This window comes from Tympanuchus pallidicinctus, unplaced genomic scaffold, assembly GCF_026119805.1.
Source record: "Tympanuchus pallidicinctus isolate F22 unplaced genomic scaffold, pur_lepc_1.0 scaffold9, whole genome shotgun sequence".
NCBI lineage: Eukaryota > Metazoa > Chordata > Aves > Galliformes > Phasianidae > Tympanuchus > Tympanuchus pallidicinctus.
In genome coordinates this window covers 16,205,275-16,230,839 of record NW_026294813.1, presented here as the reverse complement: position 1 = coordinate 16,230,839, position 25,565 = coordinate 16,205,275, and the positions used below count along the sequence as shown (strand labels likewise).

Sequence of the window (25,565 nt, the reverse complement as noted above, 5' to 3'; positions counted from 1 at the left end):
TCTTTTGATCACCAGTAAGAGAACAGGGACTTTGATCTTTGATGAGAAATGCTTCTTCATGTCAAGGTACCTCGATGTCTGCAAGCAATTTGTAAAGAATAACCTTTCAAATACTTGGGATTTCCTCTATCCAAGCAAGAAAGAAGGATACAATCAACCAACATGAGGACAGTTTACCCAACATAGAATACATTAATCTAGAATTCACTTCTTTCTCCAAAGTGCAGAAGTATCTTTCGGCATTCAGTCTTGGGCATTAATTGTAGAGACTCAAACTTAAAGGAATTTGACCGGCAAGAGAAACCCTTCAAGATTTTGTACACCAACTTCACCTTCACAGGACTAATGCACTTAACGTCCATCCTTAACCCATCAAAAGCACCACCTTGAAAGGGCTGCTCCTCTGCATTCCCTCAAAGGGGAGGAGGAAAGCAAGACAGATGCGTCTGGAAAGACAGTGCCAGATGACTTGGAAGTTCTTTCACCAAAAACTCACATGGCAAAGTCTCCCCTTACTGCTAACTAGTAATTTGTACAGTTTTCTGTTTCAGCTGAGTTGAGCAGGGGGGTCATTAAGACACCTGGGTCTGTTCAGAGCACATGAATATATTACAACAGTTTAAGCAAGGGCTACATCAGTATATTTGTATATTTTTATATATACACACACACAGATGAGGAAACATCTGTAGAGTAAAAACCAGACAAGAAAGATGTTACCCTCAAAGAAAACACAGAAAGATGATCCTAGGTCACACTCACAATACCACAAGGAAAAAAGTATTTAAGTAGCCAAAGCATCTTGCATACAACAGACTTACACCACTAAAGCTGCACTGTGGTGTCTTCCCATCCTGTGACTGACATCTCAAAGCCACTATTACCCACACATCTAGTACCAGCGTCAGCAGGAACTTTCAGAACCATTTAAGCATGGGTTGGAAGGGATCTCAAGGATCATGAATCTCCAACCCCCAGCCACAGCAGGGCCACCAACCTCCACATTCAATATTAGATCGAGCTGTCCAGGCCCCATCCAGTCTGGCCCTGAACACCTACAGGGATGGCAATCCATAACCTCCCTGGGCAGCCTGTTCCAGCACCTCACCACTCTCTCTGCAAAGAACATTGTCAATATCACTAGCTGTAAGGCACAACCATCAAAAGCAAATACATTCAGTGCATCACTGACCTATCAGTTACTGCAATTACAACAAAGTCAGCCAAACTCAGAATTTGAGCAATTCATTCAACAGAAAACCAAATGCTAGTTGTTAAAACACACACAAAAATAACTTACTAGGAAAAGTAAAACTGATTCCAAATCTACCAAAATATGATGAACTGATAGGGTGGAAAGAGGAGCATGTTGGAACAGGTACTTAGTACTGTCAGCTTTGCCTACTGAACAGCAGAAACATATTTCAGCTACTTGCTCTGATGCAGCTATCAGTATCTGAGCAGCCTCTAACTGGGGTTATCCAGTTCAAACACTGAAAGAAGCCCAAAAAGAACATAGCAATTGGAACCCAGATACTCCAAATGAGAAAAAGAAATAGCTAGCACAAGCTTGAAGATAGGACAATATCCAAAGCAGAGCATTTCCTTTGACAAAGGACCTTACAAAGAAGGTAGCACGCAAGAAAAGCGCTCAGTGTAGGATTTCAACTGCCAGCGACGCGGCGCACCCCTGCTGTCCCTGCCCCCTCCAGCTCACTCCTGCATTGCTGAAACACGCTCTCCTCAAACAGCTTCCAAAGGAATGCTCTGAATAGAAACAGATACGAGCAACAGGAGTAAAAATAGCCAAGTAAGAGCTGAGACATTTATGATGTCCTCAAACTTGCAGGAATGCGCTCAATTGCCTCAAAAAAAGGGCACACAGTTAATTCATAATACCATTGACAGTGAGCAACAAAGTAGAAAGCATCATTTTAAAAAAAGGTTGGAAGAGGAGGGGATTATTAAGGCCTGCAACAGCGTCTCAGATCACATTACTACACTCAATACAAAAAGCAATAAGTTACAATCCACAAGTGATACGAAGGCAAATACACTAAATAACCACTAGGTTGTACCTGTGAGATACGTTAAAAGCTCAAGACAGCAAATTTCTGAGTCTAGCTGAAGAGTTTTGGTAGCAACAGCAAAGGCCTATAATACCGTTCCTACACCTTCACACAACCCTGCTTCCTGAGCTGGGTACCTGGGGTACAGCAGGGGGACGAATACTTGACAAACAGATGCTTATTCAAAAAAGAAAACAAACAAAACCAGAAGTCCTGGGAGGGGGGAAGATTTTTAAATAAAGCAGAATATTCCAGTGTATCTTTCTGCAATTTCCCCCAACACCATGGTACTTCCTGAGGTTCATCTCGAGAGAGAGGAATCTATTACAGTAAAACCACTTTTTTTAGCAAGTTATACCACTGAATAAAAAGTTCCCAAACAAGCAAGATTCTGTGGCAGTGTTACAGGCTTACTTCCTTAACAATCTAGTGCTCTAACTATGCAGAAAATATTGATGAAAACTCACAGCCACTTGGTTCACTTTTCCAAAAGTGAGAAACAGAGCCTTTTTCTCAAACTTTCTATCAGGTGCTCAGACATGAGCAGTCCCAGAAACAAAACAGACCTGAAAACCACACAAAAACCATTTTCAATTCTTTGCCCATTCTGGATTGCTCCTTCCATAGTGAAGAGCAGTGTCAGAGTTCAATCAAAATGATACCAAACTATGGAAGGATGCAGGATTAACAGCCTTCCCAACTTCCAACATACCAGAGAGGAACATGCAAACAGAACTGTCCTCCAAACAGAATTCAAACCTAAATAGGACTCAAATCATCCAGACCTGTTCTTGTGCAGTCAGTATTAAAATATCAAAATGAAATTTCTCTCTAGTGAGCTCTTCTTTAAACAAGATAACCAAAGAGATGAGCTATTTAGACAGCATGTCAAATCATCTAAGTTTCATTACTTTTATTTTCTCTCCAATATAAGTAGGGAGAAAAAAAAAAAATACTCACCTTCTTTTAGACCCACTCTCGCTGCTGCAGCCCCCCACCTTCACCTTATTCTACAAGTCCTGTCCACCGTCTGTCAGCAATGGGAGCTCTCACACTATATATCTTCCAGAGGCAGCGTAGCTTATAATACAAAAGAACAATGTGTACAGATTTGTTTTGCAAAACATGCACTTTTTTCTTCCAAACCATCCGCTCGATAACTAGACTATTATAAACATTGATTGCACATAAGTTTATCTGCTAGTTTTTCTATTGCTTACATTCCATTTTAAATATATCCTTGTATTCTGGAAGGTCATTTATTCCTATGCTAAACTAAACTACCAGTCTCCAATTCCACAAACGCGCAAACTTTTCACTGCACAACGCAACATCAAAAAGTTTAAATAGGAACTCCGTTTTCTAAAACATTCTATGATATCAGCCATTTGTCTATTCCACCAACCACCTAAAAGACCAGGAACTTTGCTGGAACTTGTGAAAAAAAAAAGGTACTTGCACTCTTCACATCTTAGTCTCTGAACCAGCTTATTTATATTAATTGCAGCATCTCAACCTCAGCACACGTGAATTTTGAGGCTGTGTGTGGAATACACATTCTCTTAATTGCAGCATAAAACTAGCAACAGCACTAAATAACACAGGTACCAGCTTCAGACATTATACTGTACCTATAAAAATGTCACTGAACAAATGCTTTGGCAATTACAGTCTTTAAAGCCATTTCAGTGTATATGTTGTAAACATCAATTTTCCCCCAGCAAAACAACAGAGTGTATATACATGAAAGTTAAGCAAGGGACGAGCAAGGGATAAGCAAGACAAAAATATCACAAGCTTTAAAAGTTGCATTACTGGACTAAGAACTTTCTGATCACAATAATAACTTCCAGTTGTTTGCAGAACATAATGTGGAAAGTCAAGTCCAAGAGGGACTTGCTGTAAAGGCCACGATGACACTGTAAATAAAGGAAGAAAGCAAATGCAAGCAAGCTTTAAATGCAAAACATTTCAAATGTGTTCTCAATTTAACACACCGAGGCTGTTTTCATGTTTAGTGAAGTATGCTGCCCGAAACACGGCTTTTAAAAACTGGCAAAAACAACCTGATACACTGGCATAAGGTAAAGATAACAAGGTAATTAAGAAGAAAAAAAAACACCCCTCATCACTTTACATGCCTTGCCCAATAAAAGCAAAACCCTTTATACAGAATACTGACAGAAAATAGGGCAGCATCACCAAAGGCTGGTGAATTATTAGAAGCAGGTCAATGGCTAAAAAACACTCCGTGTGCCTCCTTCCAGACACTGATACACACATGTCCACAGGAGTCCGGGCAGGTCTTTACATGTATATGGGTCTTGTAGGTACAGGCACTGCTTTTGTGGACCCTACATTTTCATGCATCTACAATTTAAAGCACCACACTTGCCAACCCTTCTGCTGCACTCTAAAGCTGCAGGGCAGAAGGCATTAGTGTGACCATAGTTTTGGTAACACACAAAGAACCTTGCCATGCAGTCCTAAGGTTGTGACACCTGCAGTCATGGAGGTTACTGTAAGATCACAGCTACATCCCAGGGATTTCTCTCCACAATCAAACATAAACTCACGGAATGCAATAAAGCAGCTCTCAACACACCACATTTAAATACCACTGAATATGTGGAGCCCCAGACAACAATTTTAAGGAGAAACTTTATTTCCACTTATTTATGAAAGTCCATTTGAACAGATATGAACTCATCCAAGAAAAACACTGTGCTCCATACAGATTCCCCCCCCACCTCCCACCTCCCACCCCCCCCCAGGGGAAAAAGGAAGGAAAAAAGCATGTTTTAATAGATTATCTTGTTCCCAAAGCCAGAGACATAAGGGAACTTCCTTTCAACCATTCTAACTTCTCAAAAGTTATTTACACTTCAAAAACAAAAAACTCACAACCATCAAGAGTAAGGCCTTCCATATTAGTTTGATATTATAAGCATTATTAATATTAATGTTCTAATAATCAGAAACATTTGAGAACAAAGAACTTTGCTACCTGAATTATTACAATTCCTATTGAATTATAAAAGAAAAACAGAGCTGAAAGAATCCAATGGAATTAGGTGAGCAGAAAAAGCAGAATTAACACGAGGAACCAGAAATCAACAGCATACACTCATATGAATCCACAGAAGGTTGTAATTTTACTTGAGAGGCAACTATAAATAAATGTTTATCTGGGACTCATTTGGCAGTAGAGATTTCAACATGAGTGAAATACAAGTTGTCGTTCAAAAGCTAGGAGGACACTGATGTCAATCTCAAGTTCTTTTGCGGTAAACAAGTATTTATTCAGCCAAATTTTTCTAGAGAAATATCCAACTGCTGTGGAAGATTTAAAAGCTTAAACTCAGAGTTCCTTTTGAAAGAAAAGTCTAATCCTCAGTACCACGAACTACCTTCCATCATCACAATGATGGGTATTTTTACACCACAATTGAATACTTGATCTGTTTTATTATATTCAGTTTCTGTTACAGACAAGTGCAACACTTTCAGTCAGCTTTCAGATCGTTGGAGTCATTATGTTTTGGATTTAAATTCAATTGAAAAAAAAATTCAAGGCATCTTCTTTAAGATGAGTTTCAGCAAGGATTATTTTTATTTTTATTATTATTCAAAACTTACTCTAAATTGATTAAATCTTCAATTTATATAGTCTTAGGAAAAAAATATACTGATGAGTTCCATCCACAGATTATTAGAAACTTGGGTCACTTTAAAAGTAATACAACTTTTGAATTAAAGGAGTGGAGATGCTGAATAGGTCAATATTTTAACAAAATTTGATACACCTCAGAAGCTGAACTACTTGGAAATTCAATGTTAAACAGGCTGGAATAGCTAAGCCTGCCACTTCTTCCTCACTGCTCTTTTAAGATTTCAAGACGGCAGAGCTCCCCACCATTCTACCCATAAAATTTCATGACATAAACGTGACAGAATGTATCCAAATATACCCAATATATATCCAAAAGTACCTTTGGAAAAAAACAAACTATTGTAAGACTCTGTTTTCAGTCTCTTGGGCACTGCTGTCAGCTGAATCTTTGTACTCTTTGTAGAGTATTATACGTAGATTATAGTCTATGTATAATAAAATACGTAGAGTTAAGATTCACAGTTTAGCAAAAGTGAATCCAAGCTCTGTTTATGTGAGCTGTCTTTACCTGGAAGAGAAATAGAGAAGCTTGAAGTAACAACTTTTAAGGAAACGTAAGGGGCAAGATGGGGGCTAACAGTGTAATTTTAGCGAACAAAATGAATCACGCCATCACTACAGTGCCAAAAGGCAGCTTATCCCTTTTTCTGCTTAACATTTTTCCCTCAAAAAAGAACAAAGTAAAAATCTTGGATTAAAAAAAAAAATAGTATTTTCGTTACTCTATTCATATGTAAACTTGTGGGGGAAAAAAGAAGCTAACTCATCAACACTGCACTACATGTGTATGAGAATGCAGAACAGAAAAGCACATGCAGGAATATCAGGAGAAATAAAACTAAACAAACCCTAAGCTTTCCATCTTGCATGACTGCAGCCCTAGCTAACAGAGCAACATCAGTTCTGGACAGAAGCACAGCCACAAGATCAAGCGTTTCGCTGCACCGACTGAACAGACACACGGGATGCAGGGAACAGGGACTCTTCATACCTTGTGCTCTCCCCAGCTCCAGCAAAGTGAGCCTCGCTACTTCACCGCTAAATGCACTGCAGCTCAAAGCAGGAGTTCTGTTTGTTTGCAGGAACACAACTAAGGTTCCCCAGCATTAATGACTCCAGATAACTCCAACAAGAAAATCAAAGTAGCAGCCCATTCTACCAGAACAACAACATCAAGCTCCTACCCCACTCCTGTCCCTCCCCAAAGCTGCCATGTAATTACCCCAAGCCACATCCTCCTCCTCTGGCTCACACCACTCATCTTGTTGCATACTGCACAACCTGTGTAGTCAGAGGGAAAAATACTATCCAAAGAACACCCAACCTATCCTAACTTTTCTCTAACAGCAAGCAGTAAATGGAAGGGGCAGAAGAGCTGTGTGTCAGCTTTCAGCCAAGCTCTGCTGATAAAAGGAATTACAGCCATAAAACAGTTCCTGATCACCCTGGAGTTCACTGCTCCATCAGGTCCTGATGACAAAAACGACTTCAGCTGCTCAACTCTCCCATTTGTTCTCTGCTACATCCAGTTCCCATCCCAAACAGCAACTTCTTGTTTGCCAGATGGAAAAGCTTTTCCTTAGCACAGTCTGACTCAATCTTCAAAACTTGCTTGTTCTAGCCTGCAAGGTAAGATGTGTCACAGTATGTTTTTAAGCTCAAATTTTGCTTAGATATTAAAATCATACAAAGTTGGATGGTTCTGAGGATCCTTGCACTATGTTTCACTGTAACTTCTAATAAGTAGGTAATTTTATAACTCCAGAAACAATTAGTATGCCATCTATTTATGTTTTAATGGATTTTTATTTTAATGGATTTTTTAACAAAGGAATATATAAAAGTTGAAATTTTTTCTCCTCCCTCACTCTCATGACTCAAGAACTCAGAGCACTCCCCAGAAATCATCACAAACAGCAAGGCATAAGTCATAAATATTTGAGGTAAGTTTCCTAGCAGAAATTAAATCTCACTGGTGTTTCATTTCAGAGGACTGCTCAAAAAGAGCTGTCCCAGCATTTCTCAGATTCAAGGTCCCTAGTCATGAAACAGCTTTAGCCACTTTACTTCGTCTGCGTCTTTATCCACAGTTGTGGAGGTCCTGGGGAGTGGTAAGAGTAGAAAGAACAGGCAGATCTCACTCATTTCTGCTTTACCTAGATTCGCCTAAATCTATAAAGTTCTGTGTTTAGTCTCATTAAAGAAATATTTCCAAAAATCGTTTTATTGAATAGAGCTTTGCAAAATGAACTGCTAAGTACACAGAGGTACAGTAAGAATTCTTACTTTTCATAAACATTACATGCACATTAAACCATCATTTACAGTGCACGTAATTCCTAGACAGAGAATACATAGGTAGGACTTGGACAGTTTTATCACTCTCAGGCAGTCAAAAGCTCAACCTGTCTCCCTCACAAAACTAACAAGTTACAATCCTCAGTTCAGCTAGCACCAAGACACCCAATTATTACCTATCTTCAAATAAAATAATTACTCAGACTTAAAATATGCACCTTATTCCATTTTCATAGCATTCTTCTACGTGCATATCCAAAACCCGTTCACCTTTCCACCTACGAACAGTCAAGAACAACTTGTTATCACCATCCTTCCAAAATTCAATCCATCGTCCATTACTTTCCAAAAGGCACATAAGACCACACGGCCCGAAGGGCTGCAGATTTCTCAAGAAGTTTAACCTAGAGAAGGCAAGGCTCAAGAGTGGGAGCCTTCACCGGTGTCTACAAATGCCTGAAGGCAGGCTGCACACAGGATGGAGTCAAGCTCTTTACTATGGTGACTGCTGTCAGGACACAGAGCAGTGGGCACCAATTGGAACCCAAGAGGCACCCATGTGAACAAGAAGAAATGCTCCTTTACTCTCCAGGTGGCAGAACACTGAAACAGGCTATCCAGAGAATTCTTCAGTCACTCTCCTCTTCATCAGTCTTCCAATATCAGTCTGGATGTGGTTGTGGACAGCCTGCTGCAACAAGCTGTGCCTGGGGAGGGCTTGGACCAGCTGGCATCAGTCAGCCCCTGCCAACCTCAGCCAGCCTTTGGTCATGTGAAGTAAAAGGGGAAGAAAGTCCTGAAGTTGTGAAACTGTTCTCAAAGATGTCACACAAGCATCAAGCCCTAGCTTCTCTGCTCAGACAGTGCAAAGAAAAGTGAAAGTCTAGTAATTTCAATTGAATCAGACACTGCAAACATCATTAAGACCTCAACCCAGAAACATACACTGCTCCACCAAGAGATGAGACTGCAGACAGTGATATATATGAGTAAACATATAGCACCACAAGGAGTTTCCTACTTGCAATCACAACAGACAGCTATTCAAGAAAGAAAATATTTTCCTAAGATACATGGGAAAGTTCCTGGATATGCTGGAACATCAAAAAGCAGTACAGGGTGAGGTTGAGGACACGTATCAGAAGCCACAAACTTTTCTCAAACATTTAAACAACTTCTGCATGCTTATTAACTTGCTTCCACCAAGCTCCTAACACCATTTCAACCTCCTCTAAAGCAAATCTGAGATAGCTGCCTAATAGCACTTCATCCATATTCAAAACACTCAGAAATCCATTCAGTCACTATTGAAAGAAAGAGAAGCACAAGGCTGGAAGTGCAGCACTGCTCCTGAGCATGTCCAGGCACCTGAAGTTAACATCAGTAAGTTAGGCTACTCTTCCATCAGTGTCAGAATAGATCATGTCTGAAGAACAGGAGTGTGAAAGTTGAAATAAAAGCCCCCAGCCAAAGCATGGACCAGAGCTTCCCAAATACAGTACACTACATGCTCTATGTGTACAGTCCTGCAGTGTTTGGCATCAGGATTCCTTTTGGATTCACACTGCCAAAACAGTATCTACAAAAACAGAAACTTTTTAAAATCAAGGAAAAATGAAAATGCAAGATTTCAAATAAGGAAAAAAAAAAAAACAAAAAAAAACAATAATTAACTCCTACTATAGGAAACAAAGACAATGTGATAAGAAATATTACAGGCCCAGTATTTACCATAAAACAGCCACAACTCCAGTAGTATTTCAAACCAAACAGAAAACAAGGAAAAACTTTAAAAAACCACATGCTCCATTCCACATTATATCAACCATTCTCAAAATACTTAACAACAGTATACCTATGTATACTGTATAACAGTATACTTAGCAGTAGCAAAAAAAAATAATAAATAGTTTTCTCTGCTTAAGATGAATCTCAATACGGTCTCTAAAGAATAATTCTCCAACTATCTACTTCTAGGAACAATACTGTAGTCATGGGAAACACAGCTAAAGTATTCAACACAAAGCCACAGCAGAACTGTAGGACCTCCTTCCTGTGCAGCAAACCATTAGGAATATTAAGAAACGTGGATAATAGGCACAGAATTCAAGTTTTGCATCTTCAGCCACAGGGCTGCCTATCATAGGAAGAAGGACTTCTCTTCCATTAATCTAGGTTAAAGAAGGGCAAATCTGATGGCTGAGATCTGCACTTAACTTGAAATTCAAATACTAAATTATTCTTCTGAATTGGCACCTTCTGCAGATCTGGAATAAACTGTGTTTCCTATATGATAAAGCAAGAAAAAAAAAAATCCATAATGTTCACCACACAAGTACTACGTAGGGCAAGCCTCAGGTCTTGAGAAAGACTGAAGTTCTCCCAGCATGGGAAACATTTCATTGTTTTAAATGCAAAAAAAACTAGAACTAAACAGGTCAGAGACTCCTCCACGCTCATCTGCAGGAAAACTTGATTTCAACAAGCTGGGGAGGGAGGAGGAGAACATCTGGCAAGTTTATCTTCCAAAGAAGATGAAACGAAGAAGTGCTCACAAAGATAGCCAGACAAAAGAATTTCCAGGGAACTCAGAGTTAGAAAGAGCTCCATTCAAGGGAGCTGTGCAAAGCTGTTCATATAACCTATCCTGCCAGTTTTACAATCTCCAGAGAACATCAATAAAACAACACAGTCAGCGAAAGAGTTACGATGCAGTAAAAGCAAGCTGAGCAAGCGATGAGATCTCAGGCATCAGATCGTATCACCTTTAATCTGTCTTAAGTCACTGCTCACTCTTCAGAGTATTGAGAAGTCATGGGGGATAAGAGCTGCAGGTAACTTGTGAAACAGATTGGAAGGGTCCCTGGATGGACTGAGAACCCTGAGAGATGGCAAAAGTTGAAGAGCACAACTTCCATGTTAGAGTAGCACAGGGAAAACCTTTGTACAATTTTTGGACGATATGAGCCTTAAGTAGTTGAAAGGAGCTATTTCACAGGAACACAGAATGGCCAGGGTTGGAAGGGACCTCAAAGATCATGAATCTCCAACCCCTCTGCCACAGACAGTGCCACCACCCTCCCCATTTAATACCAGACCAGGCTGCCCAGGGCTCCATACAGCCTGACCTTGAACACCTGCAGGGATGGGGCATCCACAGCCTCTCTGGGCAGCTGTTCCAGCGCCTCACCACTCTCTCTGTAAAGAACTTCCCCTGACATCCAACCTCAGTCTTCCCTCCCTCAACTTAAAACCATTTCCCCTTGTCCTGCAGTTATCAACCCTTTCAAAGAGTTGATCCCCTCCTGTTTGTAGGCTCCCTGTAGGTACTGAAAGGCTGCAATGAGGTCACCCCGCAGCCTTCTTTTCTCCAGGCAGAACAAGCCCAGCTCCCTCAGCCTGTCTTCATAGGGGAGGTGCTGCAGCCCCCAGTCATCTTTGTGGCTCTCCTCTGGACCCTCTCCAACAGCTGTCTTTGTCTATTTCAAAAGCTTTCATCCCAACTCTCACTTTAATGAACATAACCTGTTTATGGAAGCCGTATGAAAAACAGCACAAGTCCAAGCCAAGTCTCTGAGAAGCAAGCAGGACACAAGGGTCTACAAGCCAGCAGACTGTATCAGGGACAGAAAGAAACAAAATAAATAAAATGTTAAGATACAGCAGACCACCAACATTGAAATCAAGTTATTTCTTGTATTTCCTCGCACCTTCTGCTCAACAGTTTTGAAGTACACAAATGTAACACAAAGTGTCTTTGAATCTGGCCGTTTGTAAAGGGGACAAGTCACTCAGCTTCCCTCTTACCAAGGTCATACAAGGCTGCTGCAAACCTGCAAACAGAGCACAGCTTTTCTGAGAGCTGCTCCTGGGCTTCTACTTAACATGAAACAAAGATAAGATCATCCGTATCTGTATTCTTTCTTATCCTTCCACATGTCCAAGTACCGGTACTAACCACAACTGAAATTACAAGTAAACATTACTATTAGTACTAGTTATTAACATAATATCAATATTCCGCTATACAAGCATTTCTCAAGTACTATTAAACAGCACATCACCCTGCTGTGATCACTATCACTAGAGGGACACCAGCAACAAACATAAAACATACCAAAAAACGGTGCCTGATTAGGAAAACATAGCATAGAAGCACATGGAAGAAAAAATAAAACAACACATCTACCCCTACAATCCCAAAAGTATAACAAAACAAAAACAGAAAGACCAGGTTACAGTGACCAACAAGATTTTGTTGTTGGGGTTCTCCTTGGCTTACCCTATACTTTGGTGGTAAACCTGCACTTCTAATCTTGAACAGTGAAGCCCTTTTGCAAGCTCAGGAGCTTTCCTGAGGACTAGTCAAAACAACAGAAGTGGAACAGATCAAGGTTCTGAATTTCAGTGCCTTTTTTTTGTTGTTGTTGTTGCTGTTTTATTATTATAAACACTTTTTAAAATCAATATGCTGATAAAATCGTAGCCAGAACAAAAGAGAACAGAGCATTCCTATTCCTCCCTCCCTCTTCCAAGTTACCAAGACTGTTTAGGTTATAAACAAAAAGCATGCCCATTTTCCAGACTATACATCAAAATCAGTTCACACCAGTTAATCCAGTTTCTCCATGTAACACTCCTGGAGTCCCAAAACATCATTAATGCTGCAAAATGATTTAGCCTACCTTGCTTTACAGTTACCTAGCATAGAGTTAAAAATAAATTCTTTAAGCAAGTTATTTCAAACCACCACAGAGAGATCAAACTCAAGTATAAATAGTGAGTCACTCAGATAAAAATGCAAGCCCAGATTCCATCACAGATCACAATATATCCGAGACAATTCCTAAAAGGGCCTGGTAAATATTTAAAAAACAAGCAAACAAAAAAAGGTTTCCAAAGGCTTAGCTGATGCTGTTCTCTGTGAAGAGCCCCATTTTCAATGGAAAGTGCTGCTCTAGGCCTGCACATCCTCCCCCTCCCTCTGCTTCACTCACAGCTCCAGTTTCTCTCCTTGAAAAAAAAAAAAAAAAAAAAAAGCCACTCACACACCAGGACAGCCCCTCCATTTCAGCAGCAACTGAGGGCACTGCCTTGATATGCTGCTTTATTGTAAGTCTCTATCCCTCACTTAAACTGAGCCAACTAGGGCTTGGCCATGCTTGGCCCTTGTCAGCTTCCACACGTAGCTCAACACAAAGCCACAACTTTCACAAAGCTCCTCCCAACACGACTGAGAGGACCGTGAGCACTCAGCCTTCGCACACCTGCACAAGGCTGCAAGCCACAGCACCTGAGCGACCCTCAGGTGGCACCAAGTAGCACTGTGGGCAACGCAGCACGCCCTGCTGCATCCACTGCATCTCAGAGTTCAGATCCAGCGTGACTTCAAGGCGCACCAGATCCCTCTCTACACCCAGCTCCTTCCAGAAGGGTTTCTCCCAGTTCACTATCCCGCTGTCATTTCCTTCAGCAACAACAGCAAACAACTTTATTATTATTGTTATTATTATCACTAGACACACCACGATCAAGCTCTCAAGCTCCGTGGCAAAGCCCTGCCGGGGCTGCCCAGGCTGACAGAGGCCTGGTAACACGGAGCCCCGTCCCCATATGACGGGCCGGTCCCTGACCCGGTGCAACCCCATCCACGTAAAGGCGCGGAAGCGCAGCCCGGTACGGGGCTCAGACAGGAGACGTCCAGCCCTGCCCCCCACATACAGCTGAGGACGCAGCCGCCCCCCACCCTAAGCTCGGGTCGGGCCGGCCCCGAGGAAGGCGGGAAGCAGCGTACCTCAGGGCCGGACCGCCGCCTCCCCGCGGCCCGGTACCGGGGGGCAGGCCGCAGCTCCGGGAGCGGCAGGGCGGCGCGGAGCGGAGGGCGCCGGCAAAAGTAGGGCAGAGCCGACCGGGCCTCGTCTCCCCCCCGCCGGCAGCGTTGACGGACGGACGGACGGACCCGGCCGCCTCCGGACAAAAGCGGCCGTTGGGCCTCGGCGCCGCGAGGGCGAAGAGAGGTGAGAGAGGAAGGGGGGGCAGGAAGGGGGGGACGCGCGACGGCCGCCCCAGAATGCCGAGGGTTAAGGGGGGGGAGGGCGGCGGGCCCACAATCCCCCACGCGAAGCGGGGGGCCGAGGGGAAACGGGGGAGGGCAGCGCGGCACCCCGCGCCCCACGGCGCTGCCCCCGCTCCGTACCTGCCCAATGCGCTCACAAAGCAGCGGCGGCGGCGGCGCCCACCCGCGTCACGTGACCGCCCCTCGCGCCGCTCCCTCCTCCTCGCCTCCACGCGCGCGCGAGGCCGCTCCCCCGCCACGTGACGTGGCGCGACGCCGCACGCGCGCTCGCCCGCCCGCCGGCTCCTCGCTCCCTCCCCGCCCCCTCTCTCCTCGCGCAGTGGCCGCGCCTCGCTCCTCACGCACCACCAGCGCGCGCCCATCCGCCGTCCCTTCCGCCTACCCCCGGCAACACGTGAGCAGGGCGAGGGAGCCCGGCCCTTTCCCCTTCACGTGACCGGGGCTCCGCCTCCCCGCTCGCCGGAAGCGGGCGACCGGGCCCGCCCACCGGAGCTGAGGGGCGGGCGGGGCGGGGCGCTCAGGTGGGCGGTGTGTTTAAAGTACTTGCGGTTTTGTTGAACCTGGCTTCCTCTCCTCCAGACTAAGCAGTCTCGGATCCTTAAGCCGCCCCCCACACGATTCGTGCTCCAGCCTCTCCGCAGCTTCACGCCTGCTCTGGACGCCGTGCTCTGCTCCACGGCCCCAACGGCCTTTTTGAAGCAGGTGGCCCAAAACTGAACGAATGCCCATGTGGGTCTCTGGGCTCTGTCCATTACCATCAGTGCTTCACGCCCAGACTGTGCTTTGGGTTTCCCAGAGCTGCCCTGTTCCTCCTCCACTCGATGTACTGGAGACATCGTCACAGACGTGTCAGGTATCCTAGACGGAATCCAAAGACTCATTTGCATCTGTCAGTGTACTTGCTGAGAGCACTGCCTGAACAGTCTTCGGGTGGGAAAATTCTGCACTTACCTTAATACTTGTGGGTGGTGCGGTGGTGGAAGAGGCTGCCCGTTCCTGCAGACACTCCAGGTCAGGCTTTAGGGCTCTGAGCATCTGATGGAGCTGTGGGTGTCCCTGCTCACGGCAGGGGAGTTGGAACAGATGACCTTTAAAGATTCCTTCCAACTCAATTGTTTCCCTATGTTTCTATGATCAATTTTGTAATCATTAGGCGCTTTCACCAGGCTGAACACAGGGAGGCACCCCACTGATGTGGAGGAATCCCAGAAGGCAACATGCCAAGTGATGCTGCAGTGCCAGCAGGAAAGGGAAGAGGATGCCACAGACTGATGGAGAGCAGCGGGGCTGACACAGCAGGGGGTGGCAGCACTTGGTGCAGTTCTGGCTGTGCCCCTCTGCCCCTGGCAGATTCCGTGGTGACAGGACAGGGTTGGTAAAGACAACCGGCGAGTGTTTGTTTAGCTGCTGGTAGATCCGATGATACATCTCATGATTTTGACATTTTCAGTGGTCTTGTTTCCTTTGCTTGTTTGCTCACCCTTTGTCCTTTGGCCTCCTTGTAAATAGAGAGCACATCAAATCACATTTTCCTATAAGCAATATTTGAACAATAGTCGATGCTGTTTGTGCTTCTGCCCTTCCAGCTTAGAGCAGAAAGGCAAAAGTGGCTTGCATCCTTGATTTCCATTGTATAGGTGAGTAGGAGCTGTAACAGTTCCTACAGCTTGGAAGATGCAAGACATCCCATTTCCACCTTTTCCCAATAAGATACAAGTTCTTTAGAAAAATCAAAATTCAGATCAAACAGTGCACAGATAGTTTTGATTTCTGGAGGCAGCTGTTGATATTTTATCTTATTACTTTTGGGGGAGAGAATAGGCTATAGCTCTAAACAAGGTTTTGCAGGCTTTCTGACAAACATATCCACAGCTCCATAATCTGTGTAGATTTAATCAGTATTATTAGCATCCTTTCATCATGACTTGGCAATCCTTTGCTAATCAGTATGGATATTTGACGTGTAGCATGCAACGACAAAGGCTCAGAACTCTTGGGATTCTCTTGTCAAATGATACAGTGCCAGCTGGAAGGTGTCGCCAAATATCACACAGAATCCAGCTTAGGAACACTTGGAATGAGAGACAATTAAACAAGGATACCAGGGAGAAAAATAAATAAATAAATAAATTAAAATCCACCAACTTTGTGGATTTCTCTCTGCTATACATGGAATAATTACAAAAGAGAAAATAGCACATTTCAGCTCAAAAGCTTCCAGAGAACTGAAGTAATGAAATGATGCAGGCTGCAGTCAGAGACCTTTGCTGTAGCTGTTCAGCACATCTGGAATGGAGAACCTACATTAAGCACAACAAAGGCTTGACTAGGCTTGGCAGGCAAATCCTCCCTACTTAGATATTTAATTCACTACCTTCTGCTCATGTCAGCACTTTATCTGACATTTCTGTGACCTTTCCAGTTTTCCCCGTTACTAGAGAATAATCCATTGAAGGTGCAAATCCCTCCAGACCATATGTTTAAGCTCACTTCAGGGTTGTTTTTCTTAGTCACCTACTGCAGATGCCTTACATAGTTGGCTGAAAACCATCATTTTAGTGTGTTGGTGTTGGCCAGTAACACTTAAGGGGGATAAATGCTAAAATTAAGAATATCACCCTGTTCCTGATTCAGAAGTCTGCTCTACTTCTGCATTACAGGCAATAATCATAGCATGGCTTGAGTTGGAAAGGACCTTAAAGATCACCTAATTCCTGCCGTTGGCTGGTTGTCCCACTAGACCAGGCTGCCCAGGGCTCCACTCAACCTGGCCTTGAATGCCTTCGGAGATGGGCATGCACAACTCCTCTGGGCAGCCTGTGCCGGGGCCTTAACACTCTGAGATCTCCCTGGAGCCTTCTCATCTCTAGAATAAACAAGCTCAACTTCCTCAAATTTTCTTCATAGGAGAGGTGTACCAGCCCTCTTAGCATCCTCATGGCCCTCCTCTGGACCTACTCCACAGCTTTGCCAGGCATAGATTCAGTTCTCCAGATGGGGTCTCAGAAGGACAAAGTAGAGAGAGACAATCCCCACTGGCCACCCATCTGTTGATGCAGCCAAGGAGACTGGCTGCAAGCATGCACTGCTGGCTTGTGTCCAGCTTTTCATCTTCAGGATGAAATGATGAATTCACCAGTACCCTCAAGTCCTTCTCTGCAGGGCTGTACTCAATGAGTTCTTCTCCCAGTCTATATTAATGTCTGGAATTGCCCTAGCCCAAGTGCAGCACCTCAGTAGGTTCACAGAGGCCCACTTTCAAGCTTTTCCAGATCTCTCTGGATAGCATCCCTTTCTTCTGTCATGTCAACCGCACCATTCAGCTTGGAGTAATCAGCAAACTTGCTAAGGGCGCATTCAATCCCAGTATCTAGGTCATTGATAAAGATGTTGAAGAGTACAGATCTGGAGATGGAACTCTGAGGGATGCCACTTGTCACCAGTCTCCACCTGGACATAGAACTGTTGACTGCAACCCTCTGGCTAATCCTTATCCACAGTCAGCTCTTCAAATCCACATATTTTTCAGTGCTGCCTGTAGCCCTTGGTCCAGGTGTTCTCACCTTGACATCTGACTACGAAAGAAGATGATGTGTTTAGATGGTGTGTTTTCACGAGACTAAATTCTGGAATTGCTCTGTACTGCATTATCCCCCTTGTTATTTTATTTTCCTCCTTTATTTTTTTTCACAGTTTAGAGGTAAGGGTACGGTGTGGGACTGTGCCAGATGCTTTGCTCAAGTCCAGGTAGATGACATCAGTTGCCCTTCCTTTGTCTTCTGGTGCTGCCATTCCATCACAGATGGCCATCAGATTGATCATGCATGATCTGCCACAGGTGAAGCCGTGCTGGCTGTGCTGAATCAGCTGCTCATCTCAGACGTGCATTGACATGTCTTCTGGGAGAATTAGATCCATGATCTTATCAGGCACAGAGGTGAAGCTCATCACCCTGTAGCTCCCCAGGTCTTCCATTCCAAGCGATGTTTCCCTTTTTCCCCGGGCACTTCCCCTGGCAGCCACAACTTTTCAGATATGGTGGAGAGTGGCTTGGCAACCACGCCAGCAGGCTCCATCAGAACCCTGGGATGCATGTCATCTGGCTCCATAGACTTGTACATATTAGTGAAAAGCACCTATTATTCACAGCCTCAGGCTGCAGGAGGTCCTCCCTTCTAATAAAATCACTGCTCTTCTCTGGAAAAGGCTTGTAAGGCCTTAATCCATGACACCTGCAGCAGTTGCACTCTGTTGTCAGAAGGCACTCCAGTAACCTCAGAGAGCCATTGTGATTCCGTTGTACTCAGATTCTGTAAGAGAAATGGTTTCATGTACAGGAACCAAGTTTGACTTTCAGATTTCAGGTGAGTTTGTAGAGAAATAGGAATTCTCTCCCATTAGGGTGGAACTACTGAAAGTCTTGAATTCAAAGTGAAAGAGTGTCAAGAGATGATGCCCTTGAGTGCACAAGGGATTGCTGCTGCATTTGTATTTGAAGTGAGCCTCCAAAGATAATGTCAGGAAATGGAGGTAGCGTGTTTGATTGTGTTAACGTGCATGCCAAAGCAGGGCTTCAACAACATTTGTTCTGCAAAGGTAACTGAGCTTTCAGTGCCCTTCTAGTATATATTCCATTCACTGATTCATGGCATTAAAGGCAGAAAGGGTGATGATATAATTGTCTGCTTCTCATATAGATCAGGTCATTAAAATTCCTGACATTCATGGGCTGCATTAGTCTGTCACATCTCAGCATCACCCTGCAAATTGATGCTGGGCTGCCTGATCATCCCTTCAGCATCACTTCATACCCAGACATAGACCCTCTTCTGTAGGTGCTGCCTGTAGCCCTTGGTCCAGGTGTTCTCACCTTGACATCTGACTACAAAAGCAGGTAATGTGTTTAGATGATGTGTTTTCACAAGACTAAATTCTGGAATTGCTCTGTACTGCATTATCCCCCTTGTTATTTTATTTTCCTCCTTTTTTTTTTTTTTTTCTTCACAAAATATTTGCAGTGACTTTGTGTTTACTTCCAGATAACTGAGGAGACTTTAACAAACCTGGGTCTGATGAAGATCCTGCAGAGCGCTCATTTTGTGGAAGATGTTGGCAGTTATTCTGTGCAGTGCACGCTCTGCTGACGGTGAGTGCTGAGTTCATTCTGTCATACTCCCCAGTTTAATTCTGTGACATGCACACTGTTACCTTTATCAGCCAAAGAATCTCTGAGAATTAAGCAGGCTTTTTTTAACAAGGCTTTTTTTTTTTCCCCACACAAACCTGTTTCTTGGATTAATTTTATGTCTAGTCATGTATTGTATATAAATCAAGAACCTTGTTAGATTTCCATTATTTTGCCTGTGACATCAAGGAAAATAGACTGCAGGTGTCTGGTCACCACTCTGTGCCCAGCTCAAACACTGGCATGCTTCCAGACTCTTACAATTTCCCAAGATTAAAATTATCACCTTGAAGCCAGACATTTTTCTGGGCAGGTTTTAAAGGACTCTTGGGTGTAGGCACCCAGGGTTAGTGATAGAAACCATTTCAGACAGTCAGATGTAACTTCTCACTACTCAGACTGTAAGGTAACAAGCAGCTGTGCGCTCTGCTGGATGTTGCACTGGTCTCTCATCCTGCTTCTTACTGGATCAGATATTCTTGGAACACTATTATTTTTATAATCCTGTTAATGTTTCTAAAACCATCTACGGGAGGGTTAATACAATTACTAGGAACTGTTCTTTAAGAAGTAATCAGTTCTTACAAGCAAAAAACAAAAATCCTTTTGCTGCTGTAGCTTATACCAGTTCATCTAGCAGAATAATGTAAAAGAATATATCTGTTCCATTTTTGGTTCAAGTTACAGCAATGCGCAGTTTATCAACCAAAGACACCTGTTGTTTACATGGGAGGACATTCTGGTCTGGCAGATTAGCAAAGCTGCAGTGCCCCACAGAAGCAAAGCTAGTTCATTTAGCAGACCACATTCATATCAATAAGATCTGCTAGAGGCTTTCAGCCATCCTTGCACAATGTCCTACAGTGCTTCTTTCAGTGCCCACAAAACATCTGTCATTATCTGCTGGATGCCTGATAGAATCTCAGCCCTCCCTTACATCAGATGATGGAGATGTGCCCATATTTGTTTGGTAATTAACTCCTCCTCTCCTCTCCACTCCTCTCCTCTCCTCTCCTCTCTTCTCCTCTCCTCTCCTCTCCTCACATCATGTTGTGAAGACAAATGTGGACACACCTCTATTTGTAGTTTTTGTCTGAATTTCATCTTAGGACAAATTACAAATATTTTTATCCTGTATTATATTTAGGAGAACCTTTCGTACAGCATGTCCAGCAGTTTTTGTCAGCTCTAGTAAAATGTCAGTCATATGCTTTGAATTCTAAAAAGAACACTTGTAGCTCCAGCAACTGGCAATGGCAAGAACCAATGAGCTTGAGTGAGGGTGGGGAATTGCAGGCTGGTCAGCCTCACCTCAGTCTCTGCCAAGGTGAACTAGTCCTGGAAGTCATTTCCCAACATATGGAGGACTGAAAGTTGATTGAGAGTGTCATCAGAGGTTTACAGTGGGGAATTTATGCCTGATCAATCTGAATGTCTTCCACAGTGAAATGACTGACCTGCTTAGTGAGGAATTAACAGAGGATGTCATTCACTTTGACTGTAGCAAGGCTTGCAGTAATGTTTCGTGTAGCATCCTCATAGAAAATTAATGAAGTATGAGCTTTGTACAGAGCCAAAAACAGGGACAGAAAACTGGCAGAATTGGTGTGTTCTAGGTGTTGTGGTCAGGACCACAAAGTCCAGCTGGTGACTGATCACTGGTGATATTCCCATGGGGCTTCTTTCATGGCTTGGACTAAAGTGGGAGGAGCAGGTGATGCATAGAATGATAGAATCATAGAATCCTTAGAGTTGGAAGGGACACTTAAGAGTCATTTAGTCTAATTCCCCTGCAATGAGCAGGAATATGCACTGCTAGATCAGGTTGCCCAGGTTTGATCCAGTCTCACCCTGTAAGTCTCCAGGGGTGGGGCATCATTCACATCTCTGGGCAAAGTGTTCCAGTGCCTCACCACCCTCACTGTAAAAGATTTGCCAGTCCCAACATCATCCTTTTTACCTTTCTTGAAAGTGCGTGTGATGTTGCTTTTTTTTCCAGTCATCAGGGACTTCACCTGATTGCCACAACTTTTCAAATGTCATTGAGAGTGTCTCGGTGACCACATCAGCTAATTCCCTTGGGACTCTGGGATGAGTTGTGGTGCATTCAGAGGGTCCTCAACAGACTGGAGAAATGGCAGTATCATGAAGTTCAACAAAGGGAAACTGGAAGTTCTGCACTTGGTAAGGAAGAATCCCATAATAAAGACAAGCAAATAGCAGCTTGGCAGAGAAGAACCTGGAAGTTCTGGTGCACGAGATGAACACGAGCCAGCAGAGTCCCCAGAGACAGCCTTAGTCACATCCTCTTCAGTTTAGAACCTGCAGTATTTCTGTTATGGAGAAGTCCTTATCCCCTCCAGCACTTGTAATGTTGGAGGCTCTGGGGAGAGAAGGAACACCTGGAATTACACATTTTTACAGGGGGGGGAAAAAAAAAGCAACCACCAAATCAGGTACTGATTATGATGGCTGCAAATCTTCCTGCTGAGACATCAGCATCCCTGGAACATGACCCATGTTGTGTCTCTGTTCATATCTTGGGCACAAACAGTCCAAGGAACTCTCAAGCTGACCTTTTGACTGTAGCTCTGTGCGGAAGCCAAGAAGAACCTTTTCTTCTTTCTTCTCTCAGCTCATGGTGCACTGTAATGCTGAGGGAAAGGTACTGCTGTCCAGGGCAGTGCTTTCAAGCAGCTGATCAGCTGATCCCAAATGAGATTGAGGCTTGACAGAGGCTGGAGCCATCCTGACATTTGTTCCTCCAGATGAGGAGGCTGGGGCTTGAGAAAGGTGGGAGGCAAAAGACAACATTATTTGCTTTCTAATGCAACACGTGTGAACTTGCTAACGTTTTGCCTCTGACAGAATGGGCTGCCCTTATCCCGAGAACACCACCAGCAGTGTGCTCCTGGCATTTCTCTGTGTATGAATCTACTTACTGAACTGAACGATGGAAGCACCTCACAATGGGAAATACTCTGCTGCTTCTCCATGTAGAAGCAGTCAGGATGAGTACAGGTATGGTTAGGAAGAACCAAACAGAGCCAATATGAAGCCATGACCGCAACGCTGCTCTGCTCTGGCTTCCTTGTTCTGCTCAGCGGTGCCACCAGCTGGCAGGAGCGGACAGAGCCACGGTGATCAGAAACAAAACATACCCAAGCAGAAGAGTGGTGACCGACAGCCTGACAAAGCTGCAGCAGCGGGGCTGCTAGAAGGAGGCAGGCAGCAGTTTGAGTGCTGAAAGGGAGGACAGTGTGCACTGCCACAGGTCTTGTAGTGTATGGTAAATCGTGATGGACAGCAGACCAGCACAGACTCCAGGCCAAGGAATGCAACAGTTCTCTTGATTCCACCCCAGCAATGATGATGGCCACACACGTGCATGCTGAGCATGATCTGTGAGAAAGTGCTGGAGGATCATGGACTGTTCAGTCTGAGGAGTGAAAGCCACTGCCATGAAACAGTTAAAATGTCCATTGGGTAAAGAAATCACAGCAAAAAACAAACTCTCATCTGCACTGTGAATGGGAAAGCAAGGGGACTCACAAGCCGGGTGATGTGGCCAGGTAGGCTAATGCTGAAATTAGTTGCTGAGAAAAGGTTTGGATAGCTCATTGCTGAGATCTGTTGCTGGACACATGCCTAGGAAAAAGCCTGTATGTATTGACAGTCCTGGGGCTTCCTGAGGTCCTCAGCCACTTCCAATCCTTTCTTGCGTTTACTTTGTGGAGAACCAGATGTAGCTGTAAAGGACCATTTCTGTAGCTAAAAGTAATTGCCCCTTCACCCTCTCTCTTTCCTAAGGCTTAGGAGTAGAAACGCAAGCCTTATCCTGCAGGGGGCCCATTCTGCACTGAGTAACAACCGTTCAGAGGAAACGTGACGTGCAAGGACAGCACGCAGCTCACCAGCAGTTCATCTCCAGATTCCACACCGAGGGCTTGGCACGAGCCCATCCAAAGCCATGGCTGTGGCAGAGCGCAAGCCAGGAGCCACAAGCTGTCCTGCTACCAGTGTTTTCCAGCCTCATCCTGCCACCTGTTATCCACCGTGTCCTGCATGTATCCAGCACACGGGACTTTTTTTCCTTTTGCTTCCCTCAAATCTCCAACAGTTTTGGTACAGGCTCAGTAGGTGACAGTATACACATCTTTTGACCTTTCTTTTTCAGGTAACCTCAAGCCTGAGGAACACCTACTACAGTACGACAGGAAGCAGAGATGGTTCTGCTGGAGGTATAGTCTCTTATACCTTGCATATAATGCCTCAGTCTTTCCATGAGAAACTACTGTAGGAACCAGCAGCTCATGGCAAGGCCAAGTGAGAGAAAAATGGGGATGCAGGAGGAGCATTTGGCACACAGTTTCTAACTCCCAACATAGAACTTAGGATGTCCCGAGGACATTCCTCCCTAACCAGTCTTCCTTGTTCTAAGGAGGGAAGCTGAGACAGAGAAATAGGATGGCTGGACAGAGACCCTGCTCTCTTGAGCAATGAAAACATGGAGACAGATGCATCTCTGGAGCTCAAGATTCACCTGTAAGCTTTAGTGCTATGCAGCCAACACTGGTCCACCTAGAGGTACATGTATGGTCCAGTGCCTCTGAGGAGAAACTGTTGCTTCAGAGCAAATGAGGTACCAGAAGAAAAGAGAAAGGTGTTTTGAGGTCTGATAGTTGCAGCTCTGCCTTTACACTTATCCTCTATGGAAGTAAGGACTGTTACTGCAGCCATACACAGAAAGTGACTGATGTTTAAACTGTGGAAAAGGCTGAGAACCTGTCCTTGGGTGTCAGAGCAGTCACTGGTGAAGGGTGAGGGAACAAAACCAAAAAACTAATTCACTACTTCCTTTGAATCAGTCATGTCTGCATAAATGCCAGACTGCTAAAAGGACAAATGCAAGTCTGCTCACTGTCAAACTGCCTTTGGTTTACTTGTTATGGAAGGACTAGCAAAAAAAGGAAGCCGTCAGCCAAGTCGACATTTTATTTAGAGATACCCACAGTAAAATGCACAAATACATCTTGTTCACCGATTTTCAGGTCACACAACTTCAAGTATCGGAAAAACAAACTGCAGTTAATTACAGTTATCCGTAGAATGGAGCAGTAGTAGAAGATTCATCTGTCAGACTACATCATGGGTAATGACGCTCAGGTATTTAAAAAGTGCATGGGTCGTTGCCACATACACTGACTCGGTTTTTCAAAGAGCAATGTCTTTCTGGCATGTGAGCACAGTAACACGGTTAATATAGGATGGAAAATGAAGCTCTTGATTTGATCTGGAAATGCATTCCCCAAAAGCAAATTAAGAGCTGAGACTGAGGCATGGGAAGTAAGCTGTAAAAATCACAGTTACATACTCCATGTGGTTAAGCAACATAGAGGTGGCCTAAAATGATTGTTATTCTTCTTATTCAGAAGACTCCTGAGCACTTGATTGTATTCAGCAAGCTGGCAGAAGAGCTATAATCAGAGATCCAAACTCTTGCATTCACACTGAGTTCTTTCACAACTGGAAACCTCAGTCCTCACATTTCCAAAATCCTGTGTTCCACTTGCAAGCACATCAACTGGATCACAGATTGCTGTGTCTACTTTTGTATTCCCATACAGAGGAGAAAGTAGGAGGGGGTGCTGATTTGGGAGGAGCGGCATCGGTTTAAAGCTGTATTTAAGTCAGATGGAACCTGGTCTCTTTTCTCCAGTGTCTCTCCATAGCAAGGAAGTTCAGCAGCTTGCACTGCTCCATGCTCCCTTTTGCTACCCAAAATTTATGCTGATGAACAGAACCCCCTGATAGCACTGCAACTTTCTGTGGATTATAAGACAAATCTCCTGTTGAAGCAATAAAAAACACCTCAATTACTCTGTTCTGATATTTTAGACTCCCAAACTGCTTCTTCACCTGTTCTGTCCAGAGATAGCATTCCATTTGTGTGTATGCAGCTGCTTCTCCTCCATAAAAATGGCTCCGGAGATCCTTGTTTCTGTGCACCTTGGAAGGAGACAAATAACACTGATACCTCATTGGGATGGGCCCCTGTACCATGTTCAGGAGAGAGCCGAGAAGTCAGTAAGATTTTGCACTTTTGCAGTGAACCCCAAAATGAGAAGAATAATTGAAATAACCAGCAAGTCCTTCACAGCTGGCACTGAATGAATTTGGAGCAAAGCCCTTCAGGCTGAGAGGAGGATACCAGCCGGGGGGAACATCAGGGCTGGGTTACAGCAACATGCCCTGACTCAGCAC

General features: G+C 44.1%; 1 protein-coding gene and 1 long non-coding RNA gene across 8 annotated transcripts in view; one reads left to right on the top strand and one right to left on the bottom strand.

Annotated features, from left to right (window-relative positions):
- Positions 1-14,559, bottom strand: part of UBAP2 (ubiquitin associated protein 2) — a 127,106-nt gene extending 112,547 nt beyond the window's left edge. For 5 of the 7 annotated variants that reach the window (XM_052670640.1, XM_052670641.1, XM_052670643.1 and 2 more), the window contains exon 1: positions 14,237-14,345. The gene's annotated coding sequence lies outside the window, so the exon portion shown is untranslated. Of the gene's footprint in view, positions 1-14,236; positions 14,346-14,461 lie in introns of those variants that run through there. The other 2 variants (XM_052670645.1, XM_052670646.1) reach the window with 1 other exon arrangement.
- A 95-nt stretch (positions 14,560-14,654) lies between these two features.
- On the top strand, positions 14,655-25,068 carry LOC128074666 (uncharacterized). The gene is made up of 3 exons (XR_008203260.1): positions 14,655-14,969; positions 19,156-19,262; positions 23,479-25,068. It is a non-coding gene; the product is annotated as an uncharacterized LOC128074666 (long non-coding RNA).
- The last annotated feature ends 497 nt before the right edge of the window (positions 25,069-25,565 follow it).